This window comes from Dysidea avara, chromosome 1 (assembly GCF_963678975.1).
Source record: "Dysidea avara chromosome 1, odDysAvar1.4, whole genome shotgun sequence".
In the NCBI taxonomy this organism is placed as follows: domain Eukaryota; kingdom Metazoa; phylum Porifera; class Demospongiae; order Dictyoceratida; family Dysideidae; genus Dysidea; species Dysidea avara.
In genome coordinates this window covers 41,984,585-42,006,414 of record NC_089272.1, presented here as the reverse complement: position 1 = coordinate 42,006,414, position 21,830 = coordinate 41,984,585, and the positions used below count along the sequence as shown (strand labels likewise).

General features: G+C 37.5%; 2 long non-coding RNA genes across 4 annotated transcripts in view; both read right to left on the bottom strand.

Annotated features, from left to right (window-relative positions):
- Nucleotides 1-9,886: 9,886 nt before the first annotated feature.
- The window catches only part of LOC136264701 (uncharacterized), a 60,971-nt gene continuing 49,027 nt past the window's right edge, over nucleotides 9,887-21,830 (bottom strand). The window contains exon 10 of one of the 3 annotated variants that reach the window (XR_010705293.1): nucleotides 9,887-10,187. This is a non-coding gene — a long non-coding RNA (uncharacterized lncRNA). The remainder of the gene's footprint in view (nucleotides 10,188-21,830) is intronic. The other 2 variants (XR_010705292.1, XR_010705287.1) reach the window with 2 other exon arrangements.
- On the bottom strand, nucleotides 14,510-21,828 carry LOC136264725 (uncharacterized). The gene is made up of 3 exons (XR_010705294.1): nucleotides 21,778-21,828; nucleotides 14,742-14,897; nucleotides 14,510-14,661 (listed from the first exon to the last, which is right to left on the bottom strand). It is a non-coding gene; the product is annotated as an uncharacterized lncRNA (long non-coding RNA).

The following is a 21,830-nucleotide window of genomic DNA, read 5'->3' as shown; positions in this document are numbered from 1 at the left end:
TAAGTGAATGCTCTATTAGAGTATCTCGATCGTTTTCACTGTTTTTATGCTTGCACTGTTTTGGTAGTAAATCTAAAAGATTTTTACACTACACCACAACAAAAACTTATAATTTTGTACCAATTATTCTTAGAATTCATCCGATTATTCCGGAATATTCCCCAATGCTTTTCAGTACCTATTATTCCCGAAATTATGCCGGCATAATAGACGCATGCCTACCATGTGGGGAATGATCCCGTAAGTTACAAGACATAGTGTTACAAGAGTTGCATGAAGTCCATTTTGGAAAAGCTCTTGCCAAGGCCATTGCTCGAAGCTACGTTTGGTGGCCAAAGTTAGACAATGACATTGAGTGTCACTGACAAAATCTTGTACACTGTTAGAAATTCCCCACCAGTGGCACCGCTCCATCCTTAGAACTGGTCGTCCAAACCATGGAAAAGAATCCATGTCGATTTTGCTGGTCCCTTTCAACAACATATGTTTTTCATTGTAGTGGACTCACATTCCAAATGGCTAGAAGTCATTGAAATAAAGTCAACCCGCACCACTGCAGAAACTACCACTGAATTATATCGCTTATTTTCTTGTTATGTTTCCAGAATGGCTTTCTGACAACAGACCACAGTTTGCAGCTGATGAGTTTCAAGCCTTCCTGAAATCCATAGGTGTGAAGCACATCCGTTGTGCCCTGTATAATCCTTCTTCTAATGGGCCAGGGCAGTCAAACTTTCTGTTCAGGCATTCAAGAAAGCCATGCAAGCCAACAGTAAGAGAGATTCACCTTTCTATCAATGCTTAATGAATTTTCTCTTGACCTACAAAACCACACCTCACTCTACAACTACTGTAATGTTACTCCATGTACACTGTTTCTTAAGAGAGAAGTGCTCACAGCCATGCTCATAAGAGAGAACTGTTTATAACTTGTGGGAGAATGCGTGATGGTACACAATCTATGTCCTGGTTCCTGGAACTAGTCAACTAACATAATTATTTAGTTCATTGACAGACAAGTATCTGGAGGTCAAACTTGGAAAAGGCACAAGAAGATTACAAATCTATACAACCAGTACTGAGTCATTCACGAGATATCCGCAATGCAGGATACTCCTGACAAACCATGCCACCAATATCCCAGACGAAACCATGTACCACCAGACAGACTGAGACACTGACTCTTTATAAGTGTGTGATTTATTTTTGTTAGTAATTGATTCAAATCTTCCCCTTTTCTTTTCCTAGTTTTGTAATTTTACTTTGTAACTTAGTGGGGAGGAGTGTGTGGTGTATGTACTAGTAGGATCATAATATTATATACTATACATGTATGGTGTTGTAATTCGCATGTGTGATAGTCTTGATAATGTGATTGAGTGAATATAGAGTTAACAGTGTGCTAACGTAAATTCCTTCAAATCCTTCTCCTTGGTCACAATTATTACAGTATGAACTTAATATTATATGAAATTTAGACTCTATTTAGGCTGTTTTGGGTAGGTAATAAATCTAATATACTCCATCTTGTTTTCTAATATACTCCATGCCTTCAGGCACAGTATAACATATGCTCAAAATCTAGCCTAAGGTTTATCTAATCAGTATGCATTTTTCATGTGTAGTGATATAACGAGGGCACTTATTTTGTCATGTGAGCATGCATAGTTGCCATGGTGCTAGTATTATTGCAAGAAAACCAGCCACTTTCCCTGAGCCTACAGCAGAAACAGTAAGGTAAGTAATCTGATTGTAATGTAAAATAGAGTTTAAAGCAGTTATACAGGCACAATGTGGAGTCTATATATGAAATTTATAAACCTTCAGACTCTTATATATATATAGTAGTAGTAGAGCATGAGCAAACGTTGTGTTCATATAACTATTAGTATAGGTAATCACACACATTTGAGTGCAATTTTGGCTGTTACAAGTACAATTATTCCATAATTGCATGAAAATGTGTGTGATTGCCTACTAATAACATAGTGACCACCCTTCATGGTTTGTAGTACACATCTATTCAGTTCTATGTGGCCATTAATTTCTACCAGGTGATTGCATATCCTTCTTTGTATTACATCATTTGTTGTTGCACTTAAAAGGCTTCACATGTCAGCAATTCTGATTGGCTACTCAAAATGACTACATATATTGCACTTAAAAGGCTTCTGTTGTCAGCTTATTGATTAGCTATTCCACTGTGAAAAAAGAGGGATATAAGATGGTATTTCCAGTGGCTTATTGAATACAAAAAAGCTTGGTATAACCTGTGTTATACTAACAATCTCATGTAAGACTTCAGTTAATGTGTTAAATATACTGAAACCATATATGCGATGGTATAGTGTGGGCATTATACTAGATATAAGCTATTTGAGGTAATGTGGTAAATAAACTGAAACCATATATGCAATAGTATAGTATGGATTATACTAAAGTATAAAATGAGTATAATACAGGATTTATATTAAGGCTTATTTGTATTCAATAAGCCACTGGAAATACCATATTATATCCCACTTTTTGCACAGTGTTCATTATATCACTTTCTTGTCACACTTAAAAGGCTTCTGTTATTCTGCTATTTTATTGGCTACTTTACAGTGCAATTACAGAAACAAGGCCATGCAATTTGGGATTAATTGCACTCCTACAATAGTTTGTTCACGTTGAGCTGAATCCTCAAAAACATTTAATAACTCATGGATACAATTACACATGATCTTAAAATTTGGATCATTTGTAGTACTGCTTGACCCGCTAAAATATTTCAAAATCTTGTTGTTCAAATGTTTGACATAATATTTATGGCCAATCAAAATTTTCACAATACATTTCCTACGGGGAAGCCATATAAGTACAGTGTCCATTACAGCCCTATCCCAAACTTGTAATGGAGCCAAACCATACATGTCTGTTGTTGACACCTTTGCTGTTACCAATAATCATTTGGTTGGCTGAAATGTTAACTCTGAGAAAAAATCTGCTTTTAATTTTTAGCTGTTTTTCAGGATTCAGCTCAACGTGAACATACTATATTGAGACTAATGTATGGCAAACTAAATCACTATGTGATTATATAGGTAGTGATACAAGGTTTCCAAACTAACATGTTAACATGAATAGATGGATACTTATTAACACACATATTAGTACATTAGTTACCGTTGCAGAGATAAAGTCAGAACAATCGCAAAGTAAACATATTACGAACAAACTGGCATATTATTTAAGTTGTTTTTATTGGTTCCTTTTGACATCATATTTCCAGTGTACCTATACTTCTTCCAAATTGACATTTATGACTTCTTTTGAGGTTGGTAGAACTTTCTAAGGTGGTGAATAGGTGAATGTTCTATTAGAAATTTGACAAAAAAATGGGTGATCTCTATTATGAATCACTACCGTGGTTCATGCTTTAGGGGAGTAGTGCACCATGCTCTTGTTTCTGTAGTGAAACGTATCATATTAAGTTTATCAAGTTGATGTATTAGCTTCTTGGTATCCAGACAGTTTACCTACATTCACTTTACACCTCCTCTTTTGTACTGTATGTATTCCAGGATCAGTTCATCTTATCTTTAACATTTCATAGACAGTGAAAAGAGAAAGCTATAATTAACAATTGGGATGCTCTGAGAGCCACCAACGTTAACCAGTTTGTCAAATTTTACACCCTTTTAAAATCTCAGAGCTCCTAAATCTGCTCAAAAATGGCTGTGTACTTCAAACCCTACTCATTGCTGAAGGTGCCCTCTGCTCCATTGCCTCTGCTGCATCTTGTCAAAGCTTAATTGTTTTGCAACCTTTATGATTCTGTAAGCCAATCATATAAGTATATGCACATTAAATTTGGCTGGAGTAAAATTTGACATTATAGCTATACGGCTCAGTTTGCACTACAATGATGTAAAGTAAATTATTTACAAATATACGTATATACGTATGCAGTCAGTTATTGAGATAACTTGTACTATTATCCAATACTTCATGGTAATCATTGTTGCAAGTATCTTCAGGAATGTTCAACAACCACATATCATTTGAATGGCATGTAGCACTTTCATTACTAAGGAAATTTTTCAGCATTTCCTTAACATCGACCAATGTCCTCATGATATTACAGTGACATGTGGATAAGGGGATCTTTCCATCATCCAATTATTTCTACATAAAAGCATTAAACTTTAGTGCTTTGCTCACACAGCGCGCAACGAGCTAAAGTCTTATTCTTTTGAAGTTTTGAAAATTGGATTTCGCCAAATCCAATTTCCAAATTTGAGCTTTTAAGCTTAACCATGTCTGGTTTGCTTGGCTTTTGTGGCCACCCAGCGTTAATTGCTCCATTAATTGAAGCCATTATACGCATACACCATTACAATATTCTGAGTGGCTAGCTATAAGGTTTCTATACAGCATTGCGATACTACCCGGCTTTAGCTAATCCCAAGGAACACATCGTGAATACCTCTCCCCCTCTATTCACTTTCATACATGGGGCTGGACAGCCTTTGACTAGGTCTAGGTTATGTCAGTGCACGAGGCTTCCCTTGTAGCCATGCATGTCTCCGGGACGGGCGAATTTTTTTTTTGGACGCACTTCTGACTTAGAAAAATTTTCATGTTTTTGTGAACTTACCGTTTTTCTTTGTTTTACGGAAAGCAACATTGTGGAGAAGGAACAGGTCACACTGATACTATTAGCCCCTCTGTATTAAGTCTGTTGGTCGTCTTCAAAGATGTTGTGAACAACGGACGAGACCTACCTGGATGGACATCTCTTCCCTGCCGCCCTCCTGTCATCTCACAACACTGGCGTGACTCGATCGCTGAAAACTTCCGAGTGCACTGAGGCCAAGGTGAAGGCATGAAAGGATAGAAGGACACTTGTAAGAAGGTGTCACAAGTAATAAACACAGTTGGGAACTGAATGTGTACTATGTGACTATTGAGAGCTGTAATGGTAGACTCCGGGTATCTAAATGTTTGTTATCTTTACAGTGACCAGAACTGAAGGTCTGCATGCATGTCACTAATTTTACAATATGTAGCTACTCAGTGGATTTGAAATTTTTGTTACTTGTATACTATAGGAATATTGTTTTTTTGCTATAACATCTGTGGAGCTCTACGACAGTGAAACCTCTTTTATTATTGGACACATCTATTATCCAGTAGTCTAGCACTGTACTGCCTGTTCCATCAATCATCAAGGATGTACCCAGGTTTAGAATACAAGAAACAAGGTTAGATCCAGAGAATTTAGGAAAAAAATGTGTGGGGCCTTAGGCCACTCCAAATAAATTTTCTGTTTCCCGTCCACCGCCCGTATCTAGTTACTGTCAGCTCTAACTGTTCCATTATTCCGTATTCTTCCGGTTATTCTTGTGTAATGACAGACTCAGTAAAAGCCATTTTGAAACAGTGTCAGCAGTGCTGTCAAGTCAGCACAAACTTCACATTATTTTGTGCTATTTTTGCAACTTAAAAAGGAAGGAACAAGGTTAAGCATGCTTTTATGGTTGTGCTAGGCAAATAATGACTTGAAAAGCTGCCAATCTTATAATGAAATAATAGAAATGAATCGCCCGCCCGTATGTAAATATGCTTGAGTCCAGGACGGGAAACAGAGAATTTATACTTGCATAAGTTAGTGGTGAATATGTAGCAGTTGGTATATTATGGTGAGCAATATTGTTGTAATTCAGTGGCAGCTGGTCCCAAACAGTGGGCAAATCATTTAACACTATACCTTGATAGTCAAGCAACCTTGATTATAATTTTAGTTCAGATTTAGCCTTAATAAAATATACAATCTTTTGAGCATTGGGTTATAGAGGTTTCACTGTGCATTTATTATACTTGTTCACAAAATTGATGCAATAACTATTCAAACTTGACCACTACTCAGTATAAAACAATGTTGTTGTTTTTTATTATGACACTGCTCAAATTCGGTCACTGTTAAAGGTGGTGTGGTGTTTAGCTATGTAAAATGGTACTTGTATTATGCATGAAGTATATAATTATACTTTAGCTAACGCTTGGGACCTAATTAACATGGATGTTATATCATGAGGTGATCTTTCAACAAGGTCTTAAAATACACATGAGCTATGTTTGGGACCTACTTGAGTTGGTCACTTTAAATGAGGTAATCTTATTAATGAGCTTGTCGAGTATACTTTAGCACCTAGTTACTCAACATGGTCACTGTAATGAGGTGTTCTTAATAGTGAGGTCATGAAGTACACATTAGCTATGTTTTGGACCTACTTGACATGGTCACTATAATGAGGTGGTCTTATTACTGAGGTTGTCAAGTACACCTTAGCTATGTTTGGGACCAAAATGAGGTAGTCTTATTAATGAGGTCATGCAGTACATCTTTAACTAGGGACATACTTGACATCGTCACTATAATGAGGTGGTCTCAATGAGGTTGTCGAGTACACTTTAACTATGTTTGTTACTCAACGTGAGTATTACTATATTAAGCATTATAAGGGATCACTGTGTATGTATGTACTTGTCATGTTCACATACTGATTTGGCTTCCACAAACACAAAATCAAACTCATCTTTCGAATTGCTGGCTAAATAGACCACCACATTCTGCTCTTTGTTTTACGGAACTGGAGAGTCTGGTTTCTGCAGCTGTGGCACTTCTGTAGCCATGGCTTTGTTGTAAATGATGTTTAGTGAGCTGGAAAATCATGAAGGGCCAGTCGCATATACACAAGAAGCCAGTACAATACTTATGCATTACTGTATATGCATACATGAGACAACTTGGAGTGTGTGTATGAGGTCTGCAAAATAGTGTACTAGGAAAAGTAAATGCTATCACATTGTTTTAAAAAGCTGCTAAAGAGTATACTACATAACTATATAATGTTGTACGTAATAATCACTGACTCATAGAATATTCTTAACATCGATGTAGTAATTAATATATGCGACTAGATTTGTTAGCTCCCGTACGTAAGTACGTACATGCTCGTGAAATTCTCAGGTATCACATTAAAGTGTTCAATAATGATAAAGCTATTTCCATTTATACCTCCAAATCAACCAGGCTGCTTGAAGACATCTTACGTTTGACAGCCTTGTACAAAGGCAGCTGAATGTATTGCTAAAGTGGAGCAAGGGAAATTATGTATGGATGTAGCAATCAAGTTGCGGGGTAGTATACCAGAATTGCAAGTTGTGCTAACTAGTCAGATTTGGTAGATCCAATCAGATAATTATTGCAAATCAATATATAGCAAGAAATATATTTTTAAAATCTATAGAAGTAGTGTGGGCCAGTAAGACCCCAAGTAAGTATCAACTAATTGGTAGATGTGCAGCACGACCTCAATATCCAGCCAATCATTAATGGTCGTTACAATGATGTTCATCTTATCTCCAAATGTGTAGCTGAATTCAATGTGTATGCACACGTCTCCAGTGGCTGGCTAATTGACAGTTGATTACATTTTTTTGGTCTCATCGTTACCCTTACATGTTTGATTATTGGGTGGAAAAGAGATGGACGTAGTGGTTCTTCTTTTGTCGGTGAAATAGCCAGTACAATGATTTGACTGATTCTTGCCAATTATATTGATAGTCCATATAAATTATCAAACCAAGGCCTTCAACAATAATTACATGTGGTCTAAAGTATAACTGTGTGACTAAATTTTGAGTAGTAAAGTTAAGTAGTTAGGACTAAGTGTTACTTTTCTTCATTGTAAGTAACAATCTTGTTCCATGGTCTGGTCGACGGCTGACTTGTTTTGGGTAAAAAGCCAAAACAGTTATAATTTCATGACCAGTCAGCCTAAGCAAATTACATTCCCAGGCAATATGCTACCTTTGAATGCCCATTATGTGACCACATTGTGAAATAGGTCTTCCAAATTGATGATTCATAACTGCATACTGGATAGCTATAGATAACTATTGGCATGATGTTTGGTCACAGGTTAGTATTAACATACGTTAATTTGATCATGGATACTGCAGTAAGTCTGTGGATCAAGTCACTACCTGGTCTGGGATTTATTCCTGTAATTACTAACTAATTTGTGGTCATTCCAATAATTATTCAAAAGCAGATGAGACCTGCTAAACCTGGATAAAATGTAACCCAAATGATGAAGGCACTTACAACATTGGTAAGAATAACAGCATCAGTAACATGAATTCACAAAGCAGTATTCAAGGGTGCAGTGCAATTGTAGAACAAAAACAAAATTCTTCAGAGAGCCAAAGATGTGGCACAACACAATATTTAAAACCCTTACAGTGTGGATCCCATTTGTATTTTGCAGACTTTGAATGAAGCTAGTAAGGCCACTCCAAATAAATTCTCTGTTTCTCTTAGCATGCGGGCAGGTGGTCCATATATTTCCATTATTCTATTATGAAATCGGCAGCTTTTTAAGTTATTATTTCCTAGGTACAGCCATAGCAATCAACGTAATAATATTTTCAGCTTGTACCTTCATCATTTACATTGCAAGAATAACACAAACATGAACAGTGATAACATTCTGACATGTGAGCTGGCAAACCTTACAAGATCAATTTTATTAAGCCTGTACAGTATGCAGAAAATAATGGAAGAATACGGAATAATGGAACATCTTAGAGCTGGGAATAAAGAGATGCGGGTGGTGGATGGGAAACAGAATTTATTTGAAGTGTCTTAAAGCGAGTGCTAGTAGCAAACTTTGTTCAATCACACAATACTACAGTACATAGCATAATGAAAATGATGTTAACTTTACACAGAACAAACTACTGTGGTCACAACCTGGATACATACATAATGACAATTCAAGTCACAGTACAAGATAGCTATAGGTAGTTTCACTCTCAGAGTGTATACAGCAAACAAGGATATTACAGTCACATACTACACATTCAGTTCCCAACTGTATTTATTACTTGTGACACCTTCTTACACGTGTCCTTCTATCCTTTCATGCCTTCACCTTGGCCTCAGTGCACTCGGAACTGAGTTTTCAGCGATCGAGTCACGCCAGTGTTGTGAGATGACAGGAGGGCGGCAGGGAAGAAATGTCTATCCAGGTAGGTCTCGTCTGTTGTTCACAATATCTTTGAAGACGACCAACACACTTAATACAGAGGGGCTAATAGTTTCAGTGTGACTTTTTCCTTCTCCGCAAACAATGTTGCTTTCCGTAAAGCAAAGAAAAACGGGAAGGTCACAAAACATGAAAAATTTTCTAAGTCAGAAGTGCGTCCAAAAAAAAAATTCGCCCGGGGCGGCTTGTGAGGCAGCTGCCTCATAAAATTTTAGTAAACTGATAAGGCATTCAAAGCTTGCAATAAATTTTAATGAACTGTATATTATCTAGTTTACTTGATACAATGCTGAGTGAAGACTTCAGTGGTAATTCTAGGTAGATTTCAGAAATTTGACATGCAAGATCGATATACCCTAATAGAGCAGTCAGCGTATTAAAAAATCCTGGCAAAGCCCTTGATCTCACTGATCATGACTTGGCAGAGCAAGTGCCATGCATGTGGGAAGGGGTTGCCGCACGATCTGAAAAGATGGTAGATGATCTTGAAAGATGCTAAAGTTTTATATACCCTTAAGCTTACTAAATTTCACTGGCTCCCATCCGAGCTACCAACAATGTTACCTTAACAAAATCTTAGCTATTTTTTCGAATACAGAATATTGATCATAGGCACAATCAAAGTATTTTTATAATAATTTACAGCAAAATTTATTCTGTACACTTAAAAATAGGCGCTTGTTGAATCCATCATAAAGCCTTCCACTAAGCTGCACATCCACCACCATAGATTCTGAGGACTTTAAGTCAATACCACCAGTGGTAGAAGGCCGCCACAAACCTGCAAAAAGACAGAAAACATGTATTGCCTACATGCACAGTGGACAACAGTTGTGCAGAAAAACATACAACTTTCTGCATAGTGTGGGGAAACACAGGGTTCCAGCCATTAAGAAGAGTTACCTCAATAATGGTCTATGTCCCCGGACTCATGGAAACAGCAAAGTTACCCCACACAATGCACTTTCTTTTAAGCACATCACCAACCTGGTAAAGTTCATACAGAATTATTCAGAACAGAATGCCATTCTGTTGCGTGCCGAATTCCCGGGTACAAGAGGGATGACATAAAGCTGCTACCATCATCTAAAAGCAATAAGGTAAGCAAAACATACTCATATAAGTGGTCACCTTCAGACCAATATTTTAAACAGGCAGTTTATGTACAAATTCTCCATTAGAGAATTTTATTTAGCTGTAATGGCCTTTATAAACAGGTAGCCGCTATGACAAATTTCACTGTATAGTGCGTCAGAGAATGCTACTAGTGATGCTAGCCATAAGTTAAGTTTGTCTCCTTCCTCATGAACCTAATTAACCCACACCAAGCAGCTGTTAATACAAAAAGTTAGCCACAGCATTCTAACACAGATATAGTATGGGCAGGATTCACAACAGTGATGTCATTCCATAGGAACTAATAGTTTTATGTACCAACAATACTCATTACAGGTTCAGACTTTGAGTGGTCATATCTTACTAACTTGACTTGGTATCTATGTGAATTTACTTTTTTTCAATGTTTCATTGGGAGAGTGCAATCAAATCACAGCAGTGCACTACCAGTTTGTCTCTGAACTTCATCACCTTGGTTGCCCAGGCATGGCACCAATAATTGTGTGGTGCTATTACTCAGGACAAAGACAAGGTACAATTTTTTTTTGGTATTAACTAACTCCACAATGGTTGAAGATTTGTATGAAGGTCAACGGTGCTGGTGGAAATGGTGGCCCTATAATAAGGCTGGACACTCCAAATAACCCGCTCAGCCATTTTCTCTTCATATATCAATTGCCCTCCCACCGCCGCCACCACCACCCTAGGTAATGTACATGTGATATAGATACCGTGGTGAAAAAGGTTCCTCAAAATCATGGTTATGTCAATAACTAGCCTACTGCTGACTAAAGTGTGCTAAATAGCATACACTACTGGACAATAAATCCATGCTGTTACCATGGAAATCCCATGATCCTCATGAAATACCCATGGAAGTTGTACTTGGTATTTTTCACGGGTAATGAAATACCTATGAAATGCACGGAGCAAAATAATGTACCCACGAACAACCCATGAACAAGTGAGTTTTCGTGGGTTTGTATGTATGCACAACCCATGAAAAGCCTGTGAAATCTCACCTATGAAAAACCTGTGGAAAGCCAATGAATATTATTCATAGGTTTTCAACAGGTTGTTCATGGCTGTGATTCACAGATTTTCATGGTATACAAACCCATGAAAACTCACTCGTTCATGGGTTGTTCGTGGGTACATTATATTACTCCAGCATTTCATGGGTATTTCATTACCCATGAAAAAAAAACCAACTGCAGCTTTCATGCGTAGTTCATAGGATCATGGGAATTTCGTGGTAATAGCATGGATCATTGTCCAGTAGTGATAGGTGGCTGCATTCACGGTGAAAATTTCAAACTCGTAACTTTTGGCCTTCCCGAGCTATACTCGATTAAAATCTTTAAAACCGTGTATCTCACAATCTATTCTTGTGCGTAGATCGACAGTTTTCTCAAATTCAGTCACATATAAGTATCTAAGTATCTTTGAAAATTTCCACGATACCTATTATGAACCTACTATCGTGGTTCATGACATTCAGCTAAAGGCTAGTGTATATGATTTATGTAAGAAAGTGTTTCCATTGCATAGTTAATATGTGCACGGCTGAACATTACTTACTTTCAAGGACACATGTTTGCATGCATGTGTAATGGTCGTGTGCATAAGCATGCATAGGATATTGTAGCATGAACGTGTTCCTTAAAGTGTCTTCAAAAGACTTACAATTTCTCTTAATCCCTTAGTTGATAGCAATGTATTCTCAACAGGTCAAGGACAATTCTTCCTGAAGATGAACAAACGATGCTGCTAGCTGTAACACTTTGTGTTGGGTGTATACAGTGTGTGTGTGTGTGTAGAAGCTGTATGCATGAGTATTTGTGTGTGCTTGTGCACGTACAAAGAGGGAGTTGACATACACATTATACTAGATAAATTACAAATATGGTATTTTAAAAAGGTAAATAGGCAGTGGCGTAGCTACCATTGAGGCAACCAAAGTAGCTGCCTTGGTAAAAATGCTTAACAGCAGGCTGAGCAGGTCTGAGTTTTGGCACTCCGGATTTTCTACTCAAACGTTACTAGAAACATTGCTGTACCCCAGTAGCTGAAAAGTGGTCCAGCACCATCAAGGTACCATAGGCTCCAGTCCTGATAAGTACTACAGCCATACATTCTATTTTGTGTGGTTTGAATTTGTAAAAGATCGAGATACTCTAATAGAACAGTCATCGTAATATACTCTAATAGAGCATTCAATACAGATTATAGCCACTATTCCCATTACACTGCTTGATCATTTACATTTATGTCTATTGTCTTTACATTACTTTTTAACTGCATGGCATTACATTGAGCTAATTGATTATGCATTAGCTGTCACAATAAAAAAAAAAGCTTGCTCCACATTCCATTTCAAAGTAAAATTTCCTTGAGGGGGAGCATTCCCCCAGACTCCCTAGCTCGACATGCTTAACACATGCAGTTGAACATCACAAGAATTATCTCCGACTTAAACATCACATCAGATTAATAAAAAGTAGTGTGCATGACTATGACCTCCATTACAGTTCATGGATGGCCTGACTGTTCAAAATATCTCCGGAGTAAGTTGTGTTGCATGTAATTAAACTACTCTTATGATTGAAGCATGGTATACTATGCTGGAGCATCACTTATGACATGTAGAAAAACGTTCAGAGTCTTCTGAAACAGTTTCCTCCATCCAACCAAATAGTCAACCTGCAAATGCTGTACCACCCATACTTGAAAAGTATTTGTGAATCAGTTGAGTCAGAAGCAGACCCTCAATTTGGTCAACGTATAAACTTTGCATCGGTAAAAATTTTTCCTGGCTACGCCACTGATAGGGATTGCTTGAAAAAGCAACAAAACAAGAAGGGATCACTGAAAAAAGTGATCCTCTTTTGACTTTACTCTACCTTGGTAGCTATATGGCTATTAATTCATAACACAATAAGTAAAACATTTTGTTTAATATTTTTCTGTTCTGCCAAGTCAAACTATGGATTTGTGGCTTACTTTGCAACCCCAGCGATCCCTTCATCTTTTGTTACTTTTTTCAGCGATCCCTTCTTGTTTTGTTACTTTTTTCAGCGATCCCAATTTACCTTATTAAAATGCCATCTTTTAATTTATCTATTTTGTTTACTTTCTTAAAATCCATTATTAAAAAAAAAATTCGTATGTAGTTTTAGTTAGACTCAACTGTCATACCTCTGGCATGAACAACATGGTTTGAGGTGCAATCTCACACACATGCAAGTTTTGAATTTCATGCATAGTTCAAATGTATAAAATTGTGATTTTGAACACACAATATTATAAGGTGTTCATAATTAACATAGCAGTTAATGTTTATGCACTTTTCAATATTATCCTCCACCTCCTCCTTCCCGGGAAATAGTGGGGGAGGGGTGGGGATTTGACTTTTCCGAATATCAAATCCCCGGACATGACAGGTGGTCAAATCCCCACATAAGTATTTTTAAAACCGGTTATTCTTGCAGGAAGCAACAACCTGACATTTTTGAACAGTTAAATATCTCACTAGTGGGGCAAATTTTAAGTTCAAATTCGATCAAATCCCCCACTAATTTTAAGTTCAAATTGGATCAAATCCCCATTAATCCTCCGTGTACACCCGGGAAGGGGGTAGTGGGGTATAATATTGATAGGTGCAATAAGGTCTTTAACTCATTGTGGCTTCCTCTAAAAACCAGCATCATTATGATTCAACAAACCACTGAGCAGTAGTGAATATAGAGTGACTTCCCTATCAGGGTTTAGAAGTTAAAAGTGGTTAAGAACTACTAGCGTCATGCCCTGTTCCTGGTATAAGCAACAAGGTTAAAGTTTTCAACAAAGTAACAACTACAAATATAAATAAGACCTGCTTTAAAAAATGATCACATCATCAAGGGCATGGCCAGGGGGGTTCTTACGGTTTGGACCAATCTCCCTTTTTGTGGCAGAATTTTTAAAATCGCACCACACTATTACTCACAGTTCTGGAGTTCTCCAGGGCTATACCTACTGGCTTGGCCTTACACTATTGAGAGTCCCAATTCTAGCAACTCCTTTACTCTGCACTATTATATATCACATCGTGCCCAAGCTGATCTTTTGAGTCACAAGGACCTTGACATGGCAATTACTGGAGCTATGATGGCATTGACCAACAACAGAGAGCACATCACAGATGGTGGACACACAGTTGAAGAAAGACAAAGGGCACACACAACATACATGCATAATGGCCGTAAAGTGTGCCAGCAAACCTTAGATTCCTTCACGGGATCAGCAAGGAGAGACTGCTGGCATTAAAATCACTACATCACCGATATTCGATGGCTTGAGCATTCACCACACCATGTCACTCCATATGAGGTCTTCCAGCATATAGTCCATTTTATCAGCAATTACCCTGAAGAAAATGGCATCCTTCTTCCTGCACGGATTCCTGGATACAAGCAGGATGATATTAAGATATTGTCATCAAGCATAAGCAAAAAGATAACAACTGTAGAGTTGATGACTTACTTTATTTTTAATTTTCTAACTCCAGAACACCCTTTATGATGAATCGTGTATAGTCAGTGGCATGTTATCAGTCGGTCTATCAACATTTTGCAGATACTGGAAGACATGTCTGCCTCATATCATCATAGGGAAGCCAATGTCTGGCCTGTGCTGGACCTGTCACCAAAATAGTGCAATGATTACAAGATCAATGAATCGATGTGAAGGTGAAAAATCACAGGTAGTCTGTTAGTATACACTTGCTATGGGGGAAGAAAGTGATATCGATCAGAGCACTGCAATGCATGCTGGCCTTCATGTAACTCAATTCCAAAGATTAATGTACCTAGTTTGTTCATCACTGTAGATTAGCATAAGTATGATATGCATTCTTAAATGGCAACTAACCACAAACATGTATAGGTCAGTCCCTTGCACATGATTGAAGGACATTGTTTGCATTCCTAATATGGTTTGTGGCAGTCCTAGTTTGAGAACAAAATTGTTTGTTAAGTTTAAGAAGCCATACGAGACTTTTACTAACTTTCTTGTTTATTAAAATTAGAGATGTACCAATACCACCTTTACCGATACTTCCGATATCAATATTTTTAGCAAATAATATGCCAACACCAACACTAATATTAAGCACTGAAGCCTAGACAGCATTTAATCTAGGGTTGTTAGGCAGGATAACCCCCTAACAGGAAGCAATCAGTACTTAATACAATGACATGATTGCCAGCAAGTTGCTCAACTTGATCTCAAAAAATTATACTGGCTGTGAACTTAACTTTGTGATCACTTGAATTAAGATCTCATCTTTACAAAGAAAGGGAGGATAACTCCAGATTGAGTCAACCCCAAAACAAACTAATCCTTGAATAAACACTGAGCCTAGACAAGCTTTATCACCATTTAAAAGTCAGACTCCTACAAATTAACATCTGTGCTTTGCCTTTACACATTGTATATTACTGCAAACTCCATAAAACTTGCTTCTTTCTGAGGAATAGCTGCACTGGCATTTTTACAAAGAATTCATGAGTTCTAATTTATTAGAATACACACGAAGCCAATGTAGCAGGTTAAACACATAATTATTTGCTACTTTGTTAGCCCAGCCAACTCATTCCCTACTGGAAACGTAGTCAGGGATGGTTGAAGATACAGTACATGAGATGAGTGTCCTCTGGTGATATCGACAGCTTTGTATTGCCGATACCAATCTGTTCCAATACATTGGTATTGACTAGGGCTCTTAGTTTCAATTAATTTATAAATCAATTAACCATCAATTATCAAAACAACTATTGGCAGGAATGTTTCTAGAAAATAATTTCAGGGGAGGCAAAACAGGTCTTTCAAAATTATGGGTAGGAGGAAGGGGGGGGGGGGGGATTTAAATGATGTTGGGGCACTTTTTCAACTGACATGTAGATCATAGCTTACGAGTACAATACAAGTATAAATACACTCTAATTGCTTGTAAAATTGCATGGCCATTAGACATAGAGATGTACTATCATAGTGTGTGAAGCAAACATGTATGGCGAGACGTATAACATGATGGGACTGAGGTATTGACTGGAAAAGTGCAGAAGAATGAAAACTGATCAAAATTTTTACCACCTTATCAACACCTCACATTCCTACAGGGTGATATCACAACTTGTCTATTGGAAGTGTATCATATCTCTTGCAGCACGGGAAAAGAGTGGGTGTGCTAGAATATTATTTGTGGCTATTGTGTATATCAGCAGAAAATCTGGTAGTGCTCATGCCTAGAGTTTCTATACAATTTTAATGTAGTAGGTACTGTACAATGGCTACTCTTTTACTATTGGTTTCTAAAGGTAGGTCCCCATGCTCCACATAATGTACTATTATGTTTCATAATACATGACCTAAGCATGGAAGTGCAATATTTTTATTTGAGAATGATAACTACTGTACTTATAACAGGTCAAGTTAAATTTTTATGTGTAGGCCATCAAAACTGCTTAAAAACATCTCAAGATAGTTAAGGAGGTGTGTGACTATTACAAGAAACAATGCAAGGACAGCAGAACCAAAATAAAGGCATTATTCATGGATGGAGAAGAATACAGACCAACACCTGTCATCATGCAATCTCTTCCTATGTCAAGAAGCCTAACAGCTCACTACAACTTTGACATAGCCAAGCAAGTAAGGAAAACTTAATGCCATCATATCTATGCTGAATTCGGAAGACAAATTTGGACAGGCATGTTTCATTACAATGATTTTCATTTTTAAGGTTTGTCTTATGCATGTAAATGGTGACATCACTTAGTCTCACATGGCCAGACCACCTTTTACCTTCACAGTGCATATCGATTGAGTTCCTACTCTGATAAAAAGGTCTGGGGAAACCCAATGTAAAAAAAAAAAAAAAACACTCGAATTTGAGTGCCACCGATCAAATTGCTTCATGCCAAATAGATGATAATATTGATGCCAACCAATATGAATAGTTCTATGTGTTTGTCACTTGTTTACAATGAAATACATTGTTCCAGAGTTCTTAAATTGATTGTCCGAGAACTAGAATATAGCCAGTGACTTCCATATGCCAACAAACCGCCGTGGTCCAGCGGCTGTACCAGAGTAGAATTTGCTTTCTGGCACAAGAGAAGTGTTAAGTTGAAGAACAAGATGTTGAAGAACAAGATGATAATAGGCATTAAGTTGAAGAACAAGATGCTTTATAGGTTTTTAAGTTTTTCACAGGCTCTTCACCTTCTTAGTATTCTTCACATATTTACAATTGATAATAAGTATATGTTGGTGTGAGGTCACTGGTTACATTCCAGTGTGCATCTTACTGCATTGAGTTTTCCCACACCTTTAAAGTTGGGCACTAAGAGACTAGGTCTGCAAATACAGTGTACTGCAAGGCACACTGAATACACTTACGAAGATAATGGCATGTGTGGAAATCTATACCACTGTTTGTATTGCGCCTTGCAGTACATGGTAGTGAAGCAACCCCAACCTACATGGAACTGCACCCTAAACATTAAGCTATCAGAGCTGGCTTTGAAAACACTCAGAAGGTGAATATTGAATGTTTGTGGGCTCAGTTGTGAGTGTTTGTGGGTTCAGCTATCATCTCCTAAATTAAGTGGCCTTTGTAGGGTCGGGATCGATCGACACGTTTGAGTATGTGTGTGTGTGTGTGTGTGTGTGTGTGTGTGTGTGTGTGTGTGTGTGTGTGTGTGTGTGTGTGTGTGTGTATGTGTGTGTGCAAGTGACAAGCTATTTGCTGTTGTTGGGGTTTTATGCATTGCCTAACAAAAAAATATATATCCCTTTACAATTCTGGGCTGGAGATGATAGCTGGGCAAGTCAGCATTTAATTAAAGAAAATAAAGCACTCTGTTATTATCTTTCAATCCATTGTTTAGGTTAACTGACAGTTACAAGGGTTCTATAATTTGGGATTTCCTATAAGGCTGCAGTACAGTTGCTAATGAATCTCTTAACACTGGTGCAGTCAAAGGTTAGCTTTGACTTTATGGGCTTTACCATGTGGGTTTTTCTTTTGTTATCTTTCTGGTCAGCAAATGTATAATTATACAACATCAAATGGCTTAGATCAGCCTGTACTAACACACTCACAAGTACACTATATGTAAAAATCAGGGGAATCATGCATTAAGTTGGTAATGACACTTCAGGCTGCTCTTATCAATGTCACTGGGCTAACTGAGGTCGCCTACTGGCTGCCTGAAAATGGACAGCTACCACCTAAAAGATAATATGCCCATGTCTAGCAGTGTGCATTTCAAGCTGCATCATAAAATTATGAACAGACCTGTTAAGTAGCTATAGCTTAATTGTCTGCTGTCAAACCGTTTTCACTACCAGAGAAACTGGCCATGGAATAAGCATGGTTATTCCATGAATTTCTAAATGACCCACGGAAATGTGCAATGGAAATCATGACAGTTTCATGGCATGGCCTATGGCAATTGCTATGAAATGCCCATGAAAAAAATGTTTATATAAAACCATGAAAATTCCATTCTACGGGATAAGTAAATTTTCATGGCCCATTTACACTGTTGGTTTAGAAATTCATGAAATACCCATGCATATTCATGTCTTTGGTAGCTTTGATATTGTACAAAACACACACACACACAAATCAAAAAAATAAATAAATAAATAAATAGCAAAGCCTTTGGCTGCCATGTTGCCACAATCATGCCTACCCAGTGACTAGCAATGGGACACCTGTGCGCTACTCAGGTACTAGAGACGGCGCTGGAAAATCTTCCTGGGGTATGACTAGTAACCCACAGAAAGCTGTACCATGCCTCACAGGTGAGGGTGTGAGCACACAAAGTCCCACCTGAGCCTTCACCTGTTATGTGAGTCATGGACAGTTGGCATTTGCTTCCCCAGTAAACACCATGCAGGTACCCATTGATGTTACAGCTGCTGCTTGCCCAGTTGACACCAGGTCACAAGGCTCCTATTTAACAGCTGGGTATACTGGAGCAATGTGAGTAAAGCTTCTTGCTCAAGGAAGTAACAACATCACCAAAATAATTGGGCCTTACCCGGCATTGAAACTGAAACCATTTGATTACTAGGCCAACGCTCTAATCCATTTTCAGGTAGTCAGTCGGCGACCTATTGATAAGAGCAGTCTGAAGTGTCATTACAAACTTAAGGCATGATTCCCCTGGTTCTTACATATAGTGTACTTGTGAGTGTGTTAGTGCAGGCTGATCTAAGCCATTTGATGTTGGTATAATTATATATTTGTTGACCAGAAAGATGACAAAAGAAAAAACCCACATGGTAAAGCCCATAATGTCAAAGCTAACCTTTGACTGCACCATTGTTAACAGATTAGTTACCAACTGTACTGCAGCCCTATAGGAAATCCCAAATTATAGAGCCCTTGTAACTGTCAGTTAACCTAAACAATGGAATGAAAGTAAACAATGCAATGGTGAGATCTTTACTAAACACTAACCTAGTTATAATCTCCAATCCTGAATTGTGCAATTAAGAATTCTATAATTTGGGATTTCCTATGGGGCTGCAGTACAGTTGCTAATGAACCTGTTAAGACTAGTACAGTCTCAAAGGTTATAGCTTTCACATTACAGACTTTACATGTGGTTAAGTTTTTTTTCTCTACCTAGCATAAGATTGGCTTATTCTGCATGCACACACACACACAAGAAGTAAACAGCACTAGAGAATCATTTCATACGAGTAGTGATGATGATTTTGTGTGTTTATATGTGTAACTGCATATTTGAGGTCAGTCAGATTCTGCGGTGGCTAACTGAAAGACAGATGAAAGTTTTATGTGCTGTCTATCTTTCGCTGCAGATATACAACCATTTCATAATGATGTTAACATAGATCATCACTGATGGACAATGTGTTAAAAAAATTTACACGAAGGGAAAAAGAGAAGGTGAATGATGATGACTAATTAAGAAAAATAATGTTTAATTTATTTTCTTTTTTGTTTGCAATCTGTAGACCCATGTTGGATTCAAGGTTTATCACCAATAATGAGAGTATAGCATCACTTGATGAGTCTAATAATATGGGTGGAGTTATGGCTTTGAATTTATAGCTTAATGCCGGGCAAACTTGTTTAATTGTTTTCTTATCCTGACCCATGCACATCACTTTTACCTGGCCTCCTCAAATGCTGATATTAGTCTTGTGTCCATGTATCGTGCTCAGATGCGGGCTTTCACTTTACAGCACAAGAAATGTACCTAGCAGCTCAGTAAAAGAGTATAGTGTGAATATCACTTTTAAGAAGGCATTAGTTAACCTTTAATTTACAGTTACAGATAGATTGTTATTGTTGTGGTTTGGAGCATTTTCTTTCAAAATGAATAACAAAAATTGACCTCCCGCCAGCATCCAAATTCCATATTTTGCGGATGAAAATAATGATCAAGTTTGCATGTCTAGCTTAAGTACTAAGCAGATTCAGGGACAACCCCAGACACTTATAACTCTAAATTTTTATGTTCAGTAATTCTTATGCATAACTATAGCATCTTGTTGCATTTGGTTGGTGATGTATTCTGAACAGTTTTGACATAATATTATGCTTATGCTTATATATCTTTTGGATAAGAAATACTCACAACTTTGTTTACCATGCATGTAATGGGAACATTTAGGGTGATAAAGGGGATATAAGCTAATTGCAAGATGGTAAGAGATGACTGTTTTATGACAGTTTAGATTGTTCTAATACAGTATCTTGATATTGTTAATATAACTTTAAGGACATGGCTGAAGAAGTGGGCACTCCTTGTACCCTCTTCGATTTTTAAGCCCACTACCAAGTTGCTTTTGTTAACTAGCTAATGTTTGCCCACTACCAAGTTGCTTTTGTTAGCTAGCTAGCTAATGTTTTTAACATTAAATGTGACTGGGCCTGCGATAATAGGGCACGTGGGCACAAACTACACCACACCACATATCCTCCCATATCTCAGTAGTGGGATAAAATAGTTTCATTCTGTAACTTATATTGTAAAGCCAACTAAATGCTTAATAAGTGCTGAACATTTCATGGCCAAACAATAATAGAATACGAAGTTATCACACATCAAAGTTTGAAAAAGTAGGTAATTTTAATGTGCCCACATGCCCTATTTTTGCAGGCCCAGTCACATTTATGAATAGCACTGAAGGGAAGGTTGCATTTATTTATATTTCATTTATTTCAGTATTAAGGCTGTACAGCACTTTGTGCTATCTTATATTGCTACCAATAACGTTTAGCTAGCCCATATAAAGGTAGGCAAGAAATTGACACATTAGTTACTTGTATGAATCCAGTTGTTACCACAATTAAAACCCTTAAACCCTCAGAACACTTTTCGGAAATGCGTGTTTACACAATATGGGCATACATGGCGACACTAGGTGGGGTAACTTAATTCTTACAGCCTACAAATACACATAGATTAAAAGTGTGTTTACTGGGCTACTTGGAGAGGGTTAAATGAACACTGTAACTACAGTGGCTTACTTGATATGAAGCGGTGAACGACGAGTCACATATCCGTGTTCCAAAATTTTTGC